Source organism: Octopus sinensis, linkage group LG8, assembly GCF_006345805.1.
Source record: "Octopus sinensis linkage group LG8, ASM634580v1, whole genome shotgun sequence".
Lineage (NCBI taxonomy): Eukaryota > Metazoa > Mollusca > Cephalopoda > Octopoda > Octopodidae > Octopus > Octopus sinensis.
In genome coordinates, this window is record NC_043004.1 from 11,737,128 (window position 1) to 11,757,127 (window position 20,000).

Here is a 20,000-nt window from a genome sequence, read left to right on the forward strand (position 1 = left end):
TCTAAGATCTCCCTTGCGAAAATGATTATATCCAAGGTAAAACAACAGATATCGATAGCCATTAATTAATTAATTATATTAAACATAGAAAGGAATAGCCACTGAATTGATTGCCAAGTTGTAATCAGAGTCAATAGCAAGATAGAAAATTTATAGCTGAAGGGCAGTCTTAGGTTATCGCTGACCGACAAAAACAAGACGCCATTTATTGTAGCTGTGACCATTTTGTCTTTATATCAGTTGTATCATTGTGTATCTACGACTATATTAAAGAATGTCTCTTTTCAAGGTGGAGTAAAAGATTCTTCTATGTTGACTCGACATAGAGCAGAGTGGAAGCTGTTTCTTTGGCATGACCCTTGCTATGATAGCAGAAGCAAAATCTTTAGAACATATAGACACACACACACACACACACACACACACACACACACACACACACACACTCATACACATGCAATGCATATATATACATCCATAATGCATATATATATATATATAAGTAAACTTATGTGTGTGTGTATATTATTCATATATTTATATACACTTATACGTAGAAGTGTGTGTCTATATGTATATATATATATATATATATATATATATATATATATATATATATATATATATATATATGTATGTATGTATGTATGTATGTATGTCTGTATGTATGTATGTATGTATGTTTCTGTGTGGCTGTACATGAACATGTATATGTTTGTGTGTGTGTGTGTGTGTATAAGTATACTTGTATGCATTTAATAACACATAACTGCGTTGAAGTTCACAAATATGTATATAAGCAATGTTTTAAACTCTATATTCTTTGAAGCAGCAGGAAATTGATTGATCAAAAGGAATGAATTTCCGTAATAGACAATAGAACAACATTAAAAATCTATGGCAGCGCTAGCTATTAACAAAAGAAATCGAACGTTTCTGAACATTTTATAGATTCCTGGCGATAAATCACCAAACTGTTGAATGTAGAATATGATGATAGATGAGGTGAAATGTTGAGAAACTTTCAAATATTTTCATACTTATAGCATAAATTTATAATGTTTCGTTGAAATAATCATAGAGAATTTTTTAACGGAGAATATTAATTAGATGTAGAATTTGTAAAATATTTTGATAAAGCTTAAAGTAGCTGAAGTATATTATTAATTTGGAACTTAGGTAGAGGATGAGAACGGTTTTCCTTAATTTTTTTTTTCCTATTTTATTTGTAGGTATTCTTTGAGAGGATCCATTCGATGTAATAGCAGTAGTGTATGACTTCGGCGAATTTTGAATTCATTCAATCCGTTAAGGGACGTAACTAAATACCGAACATCAATCAATACCACTATTACTATTAACACTACTATGACAGCAGCTGGTGCTGCTGCTGCTGCTGATGATGATGATGATGCAAATAATAGTAATAATGATCCTCTCTACAAAAGGCACAAGGCCTTAAATTTCGGGGGCGGGGGAGGTCGACCACATCTACCCCGGTACTTGACTGGCACTCAATTTATCGACCCCGAAAAGATGAAAGACAAAGTCGAAATCGGCGGTGTTTGAACTCAGAAAGTAGAGATAGACGAAATACCTATTACTTTACTACACACGAGGGGCTAAACATAGAGTGGACAAACAAGGACAGACAAACGGATTAAGTCGATTACAACGAACCCAATGCGTAACTGGTACTTAATTTATCGACCCCGAAAGGATGAAAGGCAAAGTCGACCTCGGCGGAATTTGAACTCTGAACGTAACGGCAGACGAAATACCGCTGAGCATTTCGCCCGGCGTGCTAAGGTTTCTTATTTCTTTACTGCCCCAAAAGGGCGTTACACACAGAGGGGACAAACAAGGACAGACAAACGGATTAAGTCGATTATATAGAACCCAGTGCGTAACTGGTACTTATTTAATCGACCCCGAAAGGATGAAAGACAAAGTCGACCTCGGCGGAATTTGAACTCAGAACGTAACGGCAGACGAAATACCGCTAAGCATTTCGCCCGGCGTGCTTAACGTTTCTGCCAGCTCGCCACCTTATTTGAAAGAATTTTAGCTCTCACTTCTTGCAATTCGAATGGTTCCATAAACTACTACCAATAGTTGATAAGTATCATATTTCCCACGAAACCAATCTGATATTTACTTATGTGCAAGTATGTTATCGGTCATATTCACTAAACCAGTGAGTCACTAAAACATACGCCATGTCTAGCAACATTTACATTATTACCTGAACGATGGATAAGAATAATTTGAACAATATTTTTCACCTCCATATCATACAACCTACAGTTTCTGAGATCGTTTTCTTTCTTTTTCTTTTTTTTTCTTTCTAAATAGCTGTGAAACATAATTTTCTGACAGCCAGTTAAAAAATACGTTGATTTTTTTTTTTTTTTGTCTTTGTCTCCTTTCTATTAATACTTTCGTGACTTATTTACCGTACCAACTTCTCTTTTACCAGAGCAAGCAAAATCTAATACAAAATATATGAGGTTTGAGAATAGGAAACTAAAAACAATAGAAACAATAACAAAAATAAAAACAACAAAAGTGAGTAATAATAAAAATAATGATAATAATAATAATAATAATAATAATAATAATAATAATAATAATAATAATAATAACAACAACAATAAAAACAACAATAATAATAAAGATAATAATTATTAAATCTTTTATTATTATTATTATTATTATTATTATTATTATTATTATTATTATTATTATTAACGACATTATCATCATTATTACTATTATCACAATTATTATTTTTTTTCAAAAGAGAAAGTCTTCCTCGTGTGAATATTTCTGTATGTCAATGTAATAACTGGCATGGGCGTGAAACTTTTGCCAAAGTAATAATTATAATAAACTGCTAGACATTTTTGACATCATCATCACCGTCATCATCATCGTCATCATCATCATCATCATCATCATCATCGTCATCATATCATCATCGTCGTTATCATCATCATCATATCATCATCGTCGTTATCATCATCATCATCATCATCATCGTCATATCATCATCATCATCATCATCATCATCATCATCATCATCATCATCACATCATCACCATCATCATCGTCATCATATCATCATCGTCGTTATCATCATCATCATCATCATCATCATCATCATCATCTTCATCATCATCATCATCATCACCATCATCATCGTCATCATATCATCATCGTCGTTATCATCATCATCATCATCATCATCGTCATCATCATCATCGTCATCATATCATCATCGTCGTTATCATCATCATCATCATCATTATCGGCATGACTTTAAAATGTACAGTCCTGTTCGTTTTTTAATGCGCATTATGTTATGAATATCGAATTTTTGTAGTCCAGTTTTTAATGGAAGGCCTTCTTCAGACTGTTTGCGCGGTTTATCTGTCGCTGAAGAAAAGTTTGTCTTCGGACATCTTAAAAAATTTTTTTTATATTTTCCAAAAATAGCAAGTTATTTTATTTGCAGGCATCGCAAGGTGGTTAAGTCAGACATGGCAAGATGTTCTCACCTCGATGACAGTAGCAGTAGCATCCATAACGTAAACATACACACTGCCAAACAGTTTTCATACACAAACTAAAAGCAGACGACCGGAAAATGTATCAAGCTTATAAACTGAATGCCAAGCTTAAATATTTATATCTGCAGTAGTAATGAGGAAATTTTCAAACAAAAGAAGAAAAGAATCGTATTGAAAACATAAATTTGGGTAGGGAAATAAAATAAACAGTAACGGCGGTACTAAGAGCAATAATATATTGTCATTTGCAAAAGTTGCGAGTTCAAAGAAGGGATTCAACTTAAGGTAGCTTTGTAAACATGTAATAAAAGTTTATGGCCGTGTTAAGTTAGAAAAGGAAGATAGTATCACTTTCCCGAAACTCAAACAATAAAACGAATTAATGGGTCACATGCACAAATATACCAACCTCACAGGCATTTACATTTCATTAAATAATAGCATTCTACAATATATAAAACATCATTCAAGGATCATAACATGCGTCATATAAAGTATATATCACAATAGGAAGGCCAGCTCGCCGCCTTATTTCTACCAGAATGCCGCCTTATTCTGCTGGCTCACTGCCTTATTTCAGCCAGCTCGGTGTCTTATTCCTGCCAGCTCACCGCCTTATTTCTGCAAGATTGTCGCCTTATTCTGCTAGCTCACCACCTTATTTCAACCAGCTAGGTGCCTTATTTCTGCCAGCTCACCACCTTATTTCTGCCAGCTCGGTGCCTTATTTCTGCCAGCTCACAGCCTTATTTCTGCCACCTCGCCGCCTTATTTCTGCCAGCTCTCCACCTTATAGTCAGCTCGCTTCATTAAAAGGAAACATAGTTAAAACATAAAAGAAGCACTTAAGAACAGGTATGGCAACCATCGTGCTTGTAGTGAATTTGCCCCCAACCAATTATTTTTTCAACACAATGCACGAAAGCAATGTAGTCAGAGATAAAGCACGTGCTCAAAAACACAAAGGGACGAAGGCCTTTTACTGGGTCTAAGTGGTGGTAGCACAACAGGGGAATAAAAACTACAATTTGATTTTTTAGAAGATACCAATGAGCATATCTTCAAACAGATATGTGTGGAATTTTAGTACTATTTCGCTCGATTGGTTTGACGAACGGCGTACACAAACCGAGGATGAATCTCAGTCTGCCGCAAATCTCGACGAGAGGGGCACTGTGTAGGGAAGAGCCGATGTATACACTAAAATACGGGAGCAAAATACCCAACCAGTTGTAGTATACAAGGGGTAGTTTGGATAGTCTGTCTTATGGGCCATACTTTTACATGGCAAGTTTGTTTGGCACATATGTGTAAGGAATATATACAATATGAGCCATAAAATTAGACTAGTTTGTCAGAAAAAAAACGACTGCAGTGGGAATGTGAGCTATCGCTTTTTATGCATGTAAACCGGAAATAAAAACACCCAGCCAGATGAGATTTTCAAACATTACACGTGACAAAAATATAATTCTGTTTCCTCCCTACGAGTTAAAAATTAGAAAATATGGCGAAATAAATAAACAGTGAGAAAATGTACTCAGAAAGAGTCAAGGTCAATATAAATAAATAGAAAAAACACGTGCACAAATAGGCAGCTATTTATATATTCATAGATATCAAGATGCTTATACATATACATACATACATAGATACATGTATATATATATATATATACATATATATATATATGTGTGTGTGTGTGTGTGTGTGTGTTATGCAGAGGTTACATAACTTGTCATGTACATTATATATATCAAGTATTTCATATATATATACATGCCTACATAAATTTATATTCATATATATGTATGTTTTATACATATATATATACATATATATATACATAAATATATACATGTATATATATATATATATATATACATATATATATACATATATACATATATATATGCATATACATATATATGTGTATATATATATATACATACATATATATACATATATATATACATACATACACACACACACACAGCCACATTCACATATGAGAGAAAGCAGACAAACGAAAGATATAAGAAGTGTTTAGGATCCATGTAGAAACCGGGTTAGTCGGATAACCATATGGATATTGCATATATGCATATGTGTATATATATATATATACATAGATACATACATACATACATACATAGATACATACATACATACATACATACATACATACATACATTACATACATACATACATATACACAAAAAATTATAGGAACAAGTCCTTATCTATCTCTTTATAAATATTTTATAAACATACAGATGCATATCGAAAACTATTTACTCATATACGTGTCTGCGTTCGAGTTTGTGTGTTTTAGTATTAACATACTTCCTGTAATATATGAGCGGTAAACGGAAAGCACTCCACCTCAAGATGTTTGTGACTTACAGTACCATCAACTGTAAAAATACATGTGTTAATACTTATTATTAATACTCTATTATTAATCCATATTCACCAGTTATATTTGCTTATCAAGATACAGAATGCATTTTTTTCTTCTTATTAGTATTTCGCTATTTCCTTGACATTTTGGGTGGGAGGAAAAAGTATAGAAGAGAACGACATTTTCAGCCTTTTATAAAGCGGCCGTTTAAGCACTAAGAATGCTCATGAAAATGATGTAGATATGAGGGACCGTTGACTTTTTAAAAAATATATTGTACTTCATAAGTATATATATATATTTATATATATATATATATATATGTGTGTGTATAAATATACATTATGTATGTATTGTATATATCTTTGTGTGTGTGCGTGTGATTGAAAAAATAGTAGAGGTGGCATTTTGGGATAATCTAATTTTAATAATAGTGCATACTTATATATATATATATATATATGATTGATTGATTGATTGATTCTAGTTTCAGCTTATGAGCTGTGGCCATGCTGGGGCACCGCCATTTGGTGTTGCTACTTGGTTTCACTTCATGGAGGCTTTCTAGCAACTGCTATTTGGTGCATGAGAGAGTTCGATGCAGCTGCCCTCATCTGCCCCTCCTGCCGTGAAGTTGGTTCAATCTGGGACACCTGACAGGAAGAGATCCAGCTTCATTTTAAAGACATCTGTATCCACCCCATGCAGGTCTCTCAGGTTCTTCGGGAGGATATTGAAGAGCTGTGGGCCTCGGAAGCCCAGGCTATCACAGAATCTTGTCCTACATCTTGATGGCAGGCTTGGAGTCCTAGGCCACCACGCAGTGGCGCCCAGTTCTGGCATTTGCGTAACTCTCGATGCCAAAGTTCAGGACACTTCCCTCCAGGATCTTCCAGATGTATATTATGGCATATCTTTCCCGCCTACGCTCCAGGAATATAATTTAATCTCTTGAGTCTTTCCCAGTAGCTTACATTCTGCTAGAGGCTATCTTCTTTGTGTAGCTTCGTTGGATCGCCTCAAGTTCTGTGATCAACTTGACACTGGATGGTGACCATAGCTGAGAGCAATAGTCAAAGTGGCTTAGGACAAGTGTCTTCCAGGACCATCATGGTTTCTTGTTCTCTTGTTCTAAAGGTTCTAAGAATCCATCCAGCCAGCCGTCTACAATTTCATGTCAGTTTAGCAACATGTACATGAAGGTCGCGTCATCACTCATGTGAATACCCAGGTCACGGACTGATTGTGCCTCTGGGATTGCAATCCCTCCGGGTCCAGTGTATTCATGGGTATTGCATTCAGTTTTGCATGCTGATAGTATAAAGCTTGAAACTTTCCAGCATTGAACTGCATGCTATTCTTTTCAGCCCACTTGTATATTCGTCCAGCTCACTTGCAGGTGTTTAGTGTCCTCAGGGTTCTGTATTGGCCTGTGAAACTTTTGTATCATCTGCATAACTTGTGATCGTGGCTCTCTGCGTGGCTGAGGGCATGTCTGAGAGGGCCATTATGAACAGTAGTGGTCCCAGAACAGTGCCCTGCGGAACACCGCTCACTATTTGTGTGTTAATGGAGGTGGCCCCATTGGCTACTACCACCTGACTTCTATCCTTCAGAAAGTCATGAAGCCATTCTCCCAGTTTTCCAACTATGTTGAGATCACGCAGTTTGTGACATATCATTCCATGATCGACTTTATCAAAGGCCTTTGCAAAGTCGAGATATATCACTTCCACATTTGAGTGGTTGAGCAGCCGTTTCAGTACCCAGTCATAGTGTTGTAGGAGCTGAGTTAAACAGCTTCTCCCTGGTCGGAACCATGTTGGGTGTCGGGCAGCAAGTCATTCTCTTCAAGGAAGGTGATCAGCTTCCTTCTGACTATTCGTTCCATGACCTTGCTGATGTGTGAGGTCAGAGAGATAGGTCTATAGTTCTTGGCTTCCGCTCTGCTACCTCCTTTATGAATGGGGCATATTTTACCTTCCTTCAGTTTTCCTGGAAGTTTGCCAGCTGCAAGGAAGCTCTGAAAGAGGAACTGCAGTGGTCTTGCTAGGACTCTCTAACATGCTTTTAGGAGGATTGCCGGGAATCCATCGGGGCCAGTAGCTGAGTCTGTTTTCATTTCATCTATAGCCTTGGTTACATCTTCTTCCTTTATATCGATGTAATCTATCGTCGCCGCCTCTGATTTTATATCTGCAGTGGTAAAAAAGTCAGTTGGATGGTGATTGGAGATGCCCAGGGGTGGAGTGAAAACACTCTTGAATTGCTCATTCAGTATTTCACTTACCCTCATTGGTTTTCCTGTAAGTGTGCCATCCTTTTCGAGGAGTGGCCCTATTCTACAGTGCACTGTAGCTGTTTCTTTGGCATACCTGTAGAAAGCTCTGGGGTTAGATTTTATGTTTTCTATAGCCCAGGCTTCTTTGTCTGCTCTTTCTTTTTCATTGGGAGAGTTGCAGACATTTTTCGATTTCAACAGTTTTATTTTTAGGCGGGACTTTTCACTGCTTTCAATCGTTTGTTTAGGCGATTTGAAAATTTCGTACGCCGTCTCATTAAAATTTTCTCTCTTCTGGGGATTTTGTTCTTGTGTACAGTGGCCTTTCTCTCTGGGACACATTTGTAGCATATGGCTTGCATTACAGACATGAATTGTTGAAGTTTCACGTCGATGTCTGGCGAGGAGAGACATTTAGGCCAGTTGTTTGTTGAGGATCTCTTTCTCAATTTGTTTCCAGTTTGCCTTATGGTAGTTCAAGCTGGAAAGATTTTGAGGGTTTCTTGTAGGCTGCATGTCGTGCTCTCTTTTGGCCCGTACATGGTCAGCTCTATCATGTTGTGATCCGAGAGTAGTGTCGGTGTCACTTTCACATTATGGATGAGATCCATGTCATTTGTGAAGCAGAGATCCAGTGTGTTTCCTGCCCTGGTTGGTTGGAGTATTACCTGCTCCATGTACAGGGGTTGATGAGGTTCAGGAGGGACCTCGCCTGTCCTCGTTCACATCTTGTCATTCCTGGGAGAGAAAGGCCCTCGGGCCATCTGACATTGGGCAGATTGAAGTCTCCCATAAGAAGCACACCTATGTGTTGTTCTAATGTGGTTAGAATTTCTTCTATTTATAAGGCAGTCTTCAAACTTGCCCACATGGCTTGGGGCATCTGGAGGGCGATATGTAGCACACACAACTACATCAAGTTGCCTAATATGTACAATTAGTGTGTCACACACCGAGTTTGAGTATGACAAGAGGACCTGGGTGTGGAGGTCCTCACGGATGTACATAGCAACACCTCCATGACTCCTTTCTTCCTGTCGGTCCGTAGTACAGCATACTGTGGTATGTGTAACTCCGCATCTGCTATGTCCGGTTTCAGGTGCGTTTCTGTAAGTGCTATGCATAAGGCTTGATTGCATGCAACAAAGTCTCTCAGGAACGGGATCTTGTCCTGTTACTGAGTGTTTGCAGTCCTCTGATGTTCAGTAGGAGTATCGAGGTGAGGTGTACGTTGTTGCCGGCGGTGTGTCCATCCTGTGTCTGTTTGCTGTGGTTGTCTGGTATATGTGGGTAGTCCCACCTGCGGGCTTGGGTTTGATGAAGCCAGGTCAGCTGCTGTACAATCTTTTGTGCCATGCACAAAAAAGATTGTTGCTCAGCAGCTGCTCTTTCGACAACATCATGGGCTGTTTGTGGCGCGCACAACATCTGCGTACCTCCGCTTTGGGGCAGGTGGTGCGTATATAGTCATCCTTTTCTTGTGTTGATGGTTTTCCATCTGCCTCGTGTCTCTGTGGCAGGGTCCACGATGTGCAAAGCGGCAGCCTGCACCTTCCTTTCCGTGCCAGCAGGAACTCTCAGGTAGAACATACACCACCCGTGTGCGCTGTTTGGTTCCATCCTTTGCGGTTCCACTTCTATTCCTGGGTGTTTCACTCTTGGTCCTGCTTGAGCTTTTTCTTTTCCTTTAGCTCTTCCAGTCCTTCTTTTAGTTCTTCTTCCTCCCTCTACCTCTTCACCGGGTTCTCCGTCTCCATGGCCTTTGCTGCCGGTTGGAGAACTTGCACCTGGGTTCACTTCCTGGGCAGGTTTCTCATTCAAAACCTCCTCCTGGGCGTCCACCAGGTGGGGGTAACATACATACATAAATGCATACATACATATATTCATACATACATACATACATACATACATACATACATACATACATACATACATACATACATACATACATACACATACATGCATACATACGTACGTACATAAAAACATAAATACATACATATATTGAAAGACTCGGAACATCCTGAAATCTCGGAAAAATCACTCACTAGGCATCCCAGAACGTCTGCAGCTGGGCCAATCTTTGGTCGAAACATATATAAATTATGTAAGTTATTATATATATTATATATACATATATATGTAATCTAAGTTTATATATATATATATATATATAATATATATATATATATATATATCTATATATATATATATGTATAAGTATATATATATATTGGATATGTAATGTTGTATGTATATAATATATATAATATATATATATATAATATATATATATATGCATATGTAGATGCATATTTAGATACATATAAATATACATATATATATTCACATATAATATATGCATACATATGTCTATATATGCAGACGTCTATGTATATGCGTTCACGTGTGAGTATCTATCTAGCAAGCTATCTCTCTATACATGCTTGTACGTGTGCCTGTGTGTGCGTATATGTGTGTGTGAATGTTTATGCACATACATATATATACATATATATATATATATATACATATATATTTATATATGTGTGTGTATATATATATTGATTGAGTGAGTGAGTGAATGGGATCTATTTAAAGATCGAAGCACATTAAAGTGAAGTATACCACACTTTGTGGCTAGACTGCATGGTACAACTCAAGTGATAAACAATCCATTCCATTACTGAAGTGTTCAGCGATGAAGGGAAGGTCATTGGTGGCTGGTAATCCGCAAAATCCAAGGCTATCCAAAATAGTGTGGGACATTCAACATGGCGCCAAATGATAATAAAAAAGAAAACATGAAACATAGAGGAATTGATTATATTGTCTCACAACAATGTTTCATTCAAAGACTATATTGTGACGTAACAGCATAATACATTCAGTTATGTAAGACATCTATAAGATTATGCAGTACAGTACGGTGGTGGTGGTCGTCGTCGTCTCATTGTCGTGGTGGTCATCGTTGTGGTCGTCGTGGTCGTGGTGCTGGTGGTAGTGGTCGTGGTCATGGTGGTGGTGGTGGTGGTTGTGATGGTCGTTGTGGTGGTGGTCGTGCTCGTGCTCATGGAGGTGGTGGGAGTGGGGGTGGTCGTCGTCGTCGTCGTCGTCGTCTCGTGGTAGTGGTAGTGGTGGTCGTGGTCGTGGTAGAGGTCGTGGTCGTGGTCATGGTGGTGGAGGTGGTGGTTTTGGTGGTGGTTGTGGTGGTCGTCGTGGTTGTGTTCGTGGAGGTGGTGGGAGTGGGGATGGTGCTTGTGGTGGTGGTCGTCGTCGTCATCGTCGTCTTCTTGTTCGTCGTCGTCGTCGTGGTAGTGGTTGTGGCCCTGGTGGTAGTGGAGGTGGTGGTTGTAGTGGTGGTGGTTGCGGTGGTAGTGGTGATGGTGGAAGATTGTGTTGGTAGCGTACCTTACGATGTCGGTCACAGTCTCCCCGTTATATTTTCATAGGAACCACCGGCACTCATCTGATCAACTATTAATTAATTCCTTTATATTTTCACAACTATGTACTTTAATGCGGACAAACCCGAGTTCTGTTAATAAAGAGAACTATGTATTTATAATTCTTACTACCATCAATAGTTAAGCTTCATTGTATTATAGTCAAAGGATCATTTTTTATTGCCTAAATGTATACATATGTCGATAGAAACATTTTTAAAGTGATATTCAGTAAGCTCTATATCATTTTCGCTTTGTTTGTACCTGCAAAGCATACCTGAACTCAATCAACCAATGAGTGATCCAATAGACTTCTATTTGGTTTCTCTATTATGAGAGAAAAACATGAAGCGTTAATTCCTTTATTTCACATTTTAGATATATTTTTGTGTTCGATAATCGATGACGTCATATTATAAATGCAATTTCTGAAAGCATTTGTTGATTGTGACCGATAACATTCAGATGTATATTAGTGTTGTTGTAACTGCATAGATGAGAAGAGAATTCCGTATCCATGCTGGAAAAGTTTTCTTCTCTTTATGCTGTTATGTTGTTCGTCTTAAAATTTTTTCAAATTAAATATTTTAAAATGACCCACTCTACAAACAAAAATGCTTATTTCAAGTACAGTGATCCCTCGACTATCATGGGTGTTACATTCCAGCCCCCACACACCCTGCAATATGTGGAAATCCGCGAAGTAGAAACAGTACTGTACTGTATATATTTATACATATATATATATATATATATCATTTTTATTATTTGTATTTATTTATTTTATTATAAATGCAAAACAACATTACGCATTCGCCTCCCGAGTTTCGTCTTCCATACAGTATGGGCGATTCTTTTTTACTCATGTGCGGTACACTACGTATTTTAAAAAAATATATTTTGATTAGTGTGTTATACAGTAGTACTGTATTTTTATTTATTAATTTATTAATTTTTAGGCGTGAAAATTCTTATTTTACCACAGAAAGAATTAAAATCTAAAAATATATAACTGCCTATCGGCCACAGAAACCCGCGATATACTGATGAGTCCGCGATATAAATTTACATATTAACCAGGAAAATCCGCGATGTACTGAGTGCGTGATAGGTGAACCGTGATGTACCGAGTGCGCGATAGGTGAACCGCGATATCGTGAGGAATTACTGTATTCCCTGTAACTTACACGGAATACAGTAAGTTACAGGGAATACAGTTACGTGTAAGTTACAGGGAAATGTTATGCCGAATATTTTGATTCTTATTATTGTGTTTATGAATATTAATGTTGTTCTATGTGCAATGTTACCTACATTTGAAAGCACTATCTTTTAATGAATAATCGTAATGAGGAATACCATGATCAAAGGTTTCTGAATCAGATTTTAATCTTGATATGCGTTTGCTAATGGTAACAAGCACGGATTACTACAGTACGGTTGAATCTCATATTAATATGCAGCAATTTCTCTTTAACTATAAGAGAAACATTTACCATTATCTACATATAGAATTGTATCCGAGAAAGTAACTAGGCTTAGATGGGTATCAACGGTGATCTTTAAATCTAACTTGTTGTATGCATTGACGAACTCGTTTCTAACAGCATCCATTATGTAGTCATTAATAATTTGCAAATTGTGTAGTCCATGAGCATGATAAAGCCCGATCTACGTGAAATGGAATTGTTTGATGAAATAAGTCTAAAAGCACAATCCTATTACATGACAATTAATAGGATCCAGTGGTTATATCAAACAATTCCAAGCCATTATATTTAAGCCACAGAGAATTCTTGTATAAATAACAAAGGTTTTCGACTGAGCATAACAATATTGATATCCGAACTACTAATTGGTGTAAAACCTTTACCGAATTCTAATACATTGTTTTTAAGAAGAGACGTAGTTGGATAGAGTTCTAATGTAACGAAAAGCATGCATTTGCGTATGTGATTGCTATCGTTATTAATCAACAACTTGATAACAGGTAAACAATTGTTCCATAGCGGGAGAGAAATCACCTGTTTTATATTTAAATTGATGAAATCTAAAGTACTGAATCCACCTGTCAAACATTTTCCCAATTTATTGATCTGCATTTTGTGTTGGCAACGAAGTTTAACGTTATGAATATAAAACTGTTGCATTTTATATTCATGTTCTAATATATCGGCTATTTTTAACTTTACATGTGAATTAATAGCAAGCTACGTGGACAAGTGATGCAGTTGATTTCCTTATAGCTAATGAAGACATAGTTGAATAGTTGAAATACTGTTGCACGACTATCGCTATCGTACGTGTGTGTGTGTGTGTGTGTGAGTGTGTCCATTTCTTTTCCTACGCTTTGAATACTTCATGCCTTCTAGCTAAGCTCTTTCCTTTCCTGGTTCAAAAAAGACTCCGCCGGTTACGACGACGAGGGTCCCAGCTGATACGATCAACGGAACAGCTTGCTCGTGAAATTAACGTGCAAATGGCTGAGCATTCCACAGACACGTGTACCCTTAACGTAGTTCTCGGGGATAATCAGCGTGACACAGAGAGTGACGAGGCTGACCCTTTGAAATACAAGTACAACTCATTTTTGACAGCTGAGTGGACTGGAGCAACGTGAAATAAAGTGTCTTGCTCAAGGACACAACGCGTCGCCGGGAATCGAACTCACAACCTTACGATCATGAGCCGAATGCCCTAACCACTAAGCCACGCGCCCTCACTCCTTTCCTGGTAGGTTGGTTCTGTTGATATATCCTAGTCATAATTATATAAAGAATGAATTCTACTGCATCATTCATATTTTGAATAACATCAACTGAAGTTGATGTTACGTAAAAGATGAATTCCTTGTCCTCTTTTGCATAAGGATTTGAAACACGTGTATTAAATTCATTCATAATATCAATATTTGGCTTGACTTTATTATCTTATGTTACACGATTTCAGGCCATTACAAGCTATCTAGTCCTTACTTAGTTTAAACGGGTACCTTAACAAGGTCTTATTAGACGCGAGTTGAAAACTTCTAGTCAAGTACATCGCTTCCAAGCATAGAAAATGTATGTATGTATGTATGTATGCAGTAGGTAGGTAGGTAGGTAGGTAGGTAGGTAGGTAGGTAGGTAGGTAGGTATGTAGGTAGCTAGGTAGGTAAGCAGATAGATAGATAGAGATAGATAGAGAGAGAGAGAGAGAGAGATAAAGGTATATGAAAAAATGAATAATAATGACTTTTCTGATAATTTTTCCACTTTAATAATTAGATGTTTGTAAATTATTAGGTGTTTAAAATGGTGACTCAATGAGTCTCCCGAGAGAGAAACACTCTACATTCATGATTTGTAAACACCTAAATCATTTAGAAACATCTAATTATCAAAGTGGAAAGACTATCAGAAAAGTCATTTCCATTTTTATTTTTTTCAAATATATAATAATATACCAAGGACTTGCTATTTCTTATTCTACTCTCTCTCTCTCCCACACACACTCTTTCTCTCTCTCTCTCTCTCATACACACTCATATATAAATAATCGTCACTAAATGTGACTAGGGTGATATAAACACCTACACTACTCGAAATAAGAGCTAAAATGCTCTATTGCTATAGAACAGTACATTATGTGTTTTTGTGTGTGTTTCTGTGAGTTGTTTGTGTGTGTGTATGTGTGTCAGTGTAAGTGTATGTGTGCCTGTGTCTGTGTGTGTACACACCGTGTATTGTCGGACAAATTATAAAGGAGTACTCAATGCAGGCTCTGGAGTATATAGTTTTGTCGTTGCTTATTTATCGTGGTCTGGGAACTCCCTGTTGCATGAAATATTATCAGGAAGAAATATCAATGGCGTGGCCTTATTTATTGCCAATTAGAACTTAATAGTATCAGTATCAGTATATGATAGAGGCTGTAATCGTTCGAGAATTCCTTATCCCTGTCAGTATATATATGTATACAATTATGTGCGTTAACTACAGCATTAAGGCATTTTAGCTCTTATTTCTAGCAATGTAGGTTTTTCGAACATCCTAGTCACATTTAGTGACAATTGTGGTTTTCCTTTTTGGTGAAATCTTGCAAACTACTGACTACATTAATTTTCTTTGTCAGACTCAGTATATATATATGTATATATATATATATATAAGGATATTAGCGGTAGAAAATTTAGAAAAATATTCATACCGGTGCTAGCATGCGAAATAAAGTCAATAGATAACATATTTTCATATATAATAATATAGAAACAATTTACGTATTTTACGTATTTATACACGAAAGAGGTGACCTTTAACAGGACACCTTACATGCTAGAAAGGGCAGTTAAAACCCAAACCACGAATAAGAGCAATTTCAAAGGGAATGAAAATAAGAAATATTTTTGTAGTTACTCTCAGACTCGAGTTTCTGTATTAATGTGTAAAATAAATTTAGTTGCCATCTGTAGTTCTTCAATGAGGGCACTAAAATTATTGCATATTTATGCAGCAAATTGCACGGAAAATACACACGCAAAATACTTTTACATTATATTTTCGAATCCACCGCGCAAGCGCAGTTACATTCGGCAGCAAATAGTAATACATTTTAAACTGCATACCAGAAAGGCTTCGAAAATTTTACTATGAAAATAATAAGGGTAGAAAATTTAGAAAAATTTTCATTCAGGTAGCTAGCATGAATAATAAAGTCAATAGACAACATATTTTCATATATAATGGTGTACAAACAATTTACGTATTTATACACGAAAGAGATGACCTTTAGGAGGGGACCTTACATGATGAATACCATTATTATTATTTACAGAATTGTAAAACTCGACACTACTTCACAAAACCATTCGCACCGAAAGCATACCTATGTGTGTGTGTGTATTTGTGTCTTTGTGTTTGTTCCCTCACCATCACTCGATACCTATGTTGGTGTGTTTACATCCCTGTAACTTAGTGGTTCGGCAAAAGGGTGCAGTAGAATGAGTACTACGCTTACAAAAGATTAAGTCCTGCGGTCGATTTGTTCGACAAAAGGCGGTGCTCCAGCATCGCCGCAGTCAAATGACTGAAACAAATATATATATCTCCTCCTCCCCCATTCCCGTCGTCCATCTGCGACGATACTTCCGTCGTAACTGCTATCCTGTCTTTTCTCGCCCGCCTTCTAAGGCTACTGGTCGACATTCTTTCTCTCTCGTCGTCCACTATAATCCAGCGTTTGCAATACTTTTTTCGTCTGGCGTTAACAGCCCTTCTTATCTTGTTCTCCTTGTCCTGTCTCTCACTGTTATATATTTATTTTTCCACTGTTTATATATATATTTTTTACTGTTTATATGTTTGTACTGTCGTTACCGTCTTGCTTTTTTTACCCCTCTGCGAAAAGATCTCAGAATTTTAATTGATTTGCTTTTCGCAGGAAGGAAGTTTTCTTCGAAGTATACGTCTCGCTTTTATCCTTCGAAACGTTTAGTAGATGAAACCTTAGCGACTGAAGAAGGGGATTTTTCGTTGTGCTTATTGTCCTGTATCTCTCCCTTTTTTTTGCTTGTCTTGTTCCTTGGTTTGTGTCTATGTGTTTCGTCTCTCTATGTGTTCGACGTCTTTTTGGTGTCCTGTACACATATATGCGTGTATATGTACATGTAGAGGTAGGTACGTACATATATGTTTATATATATGCATATGTTCTACTTTATTAACATATATATATATATATATATATATATATATGTGTGTGTGTGTGTGTGTGTGTGTGTGTGTGTGTGAATGTATATATATACATATATATATATAAATGCTAGAATAAGAAATACGTACTTGGTAGTTTTTTCTTGTTAGGCTATTGATATAATTTTATAGAACAGTGTTCAAAGTAGTCCATTTACCGAGGCGAACGTAGAGGCTGTTTAGCGGCAAAAATACGTTAAATTCACGTTTCATTTCTTTATGCGAGGCGCAAAAATTTTCGTCGCAAAAATGTGACGGTCACCTGACCCGGACATTTCGACTGTAACTACTCGCAATGAACTTAACGCCAATTAACTACACTCCTCTAGTTTGCTTTATCTTCATTCTGCATTGAACTAACGGACATGTGGATCTCGTGTATTCCGTTGTACTCCTAACATCTATCATCGTACTTAACTCCGGGTTACGTTCTATAGTCTGTTTAAAATTATATTTTCATGTATCGTTTATTTCATTTTCCTCTCACTTTTATTTTCTCGTCTTTTTTTTTATTTTCTCGTCTTTTTTTTTATTTTCCCATTCCACATTTTCTTTTCCGTCTTTTCTTTCTCTGCGTTATTTGATAGGTGGTTTATAATTTATGCCTAATCAAGAAAATTGTAACTAAGTACGTATAACGAAGCGCAAAATGTATATACGCATAAACGCACGCAATTATTTATGTATACATACATACATGCATACATATACACACACAAAAGCATACACATATATGCGTGTATATATATATATAATATATATATATATATATATATATATATATATATTTATTATATATATATTATATATATATATAATATATATTATATATATATATATATATATAATATATATATATATGTATGTATAAGTATATGTATATATATACATATGCGCGCGTTCGAGTGTGTGTATACACAGAGAGAGTGGGGAGATAAAGAGACAATATATAAACAAAATATTTCCCTATACATAAATACACATGTGTATACACATCATATCTTACTAAGTATAAAGTATAAACAACTATACATGTATATACATGTACATATGTATATACACAGACAAACACGCATATACATATATATATATGTGTGCATACACACGTATATATATGGACGTATATTGTTCTCTCTCACTATATATATATGTATATATATATATATATATATATATGTATACATGATATATATATATATTAGATATATTACATACATACATGCATGTATGTACATATATATACGTATGTTATTTATATATATATATGTATATAGACACGTATATATATGGACATATATTGTTCTCTCTCACTATATATATATGTATATATATATATATATATGTATACATGATATATATATATATTAACTTAGAATAACTTAGATATATTAGATATATTACATACATACATGCATGTATGTACATATACACACATATGTTACTTATATATATATATATATGTGTATACCTATATATATATGACATATATATATATATGACATATATATATATAATATATATATTGAATATCATCTATGTATAAGTACTGTAATAAATATTGGCAAAAGTTAGTGACACGAAAAATAATTAATTTAAAGGACTTATGTAAATTAGCAGAATATTTTTTGAAATTGTATAATTCAGCCAGGAAGGAAAACAAAAATATTTGAATATTTTTTTTCTTTTTTTTTTTGTTTTTGTTTTGTGGCATTGTTTGTTTTTTTTGCACGATTTATGCTGGCCATTTTGAATTGTCTTCTAGATGGCTTGAATGCAACAATTGAGAGTGAATAATTATTCACGGGCCAAGTGAAGATTACCAGTATCTTTTCAAAGTTATTTATCTAAAATATAGCGAATTAACGCCATTGTATATATTCTAGGCATTAATAAACATGGTCTAGGCCGGATGGCATTTAGTATATGCAGGTATCTATCTATCTATTTATATCAATCTATCTATCTATCTATCTATCTATCTATCTATCTATCTATCTATCTATCTATATGTCTGTCTGCCTGACTGTCTGTCTATCTAACTATCTGGAGAGAGAGAGGGAGAGAGAGAGAGAGAGAGACATACATACTCTTTACTCTTTTACTTGTTTCAGTCATTTGAATGTGGCCATGCTGGAGCACCGCCTTTAGTCAAGCAAATCGACCCCAGGACTTATTCTTTGTAAGCCTAGTACTTATTCTATCGGTCTTTTTTGCCGAACCGCTAGGTTACGGGGATCTAAACACATCAGCATCTGTTGTCAAACGATGTTGGGGGGACAAACACAGACACACAAACGTATACACACACATACATATATATATACAGATATACGTAGGGCTTCTTTCAGTTTCCTTCTACCAAATCCACTCACATGGCTTTGGTCGGCCCGAGGTTATAGTAGAAGAGTCTTGCCCAAGGTGCCACACAGTGGGGTTGAATCCGGAACCATGTGGTTCGTAAGCAAGTTACATACTACACAGCCACTCCTACGCCATACTTAAATATACATAAAAATACTATGTGTATGTGAGTATTTTTGTATGTGTGTATGTATGTATATATGC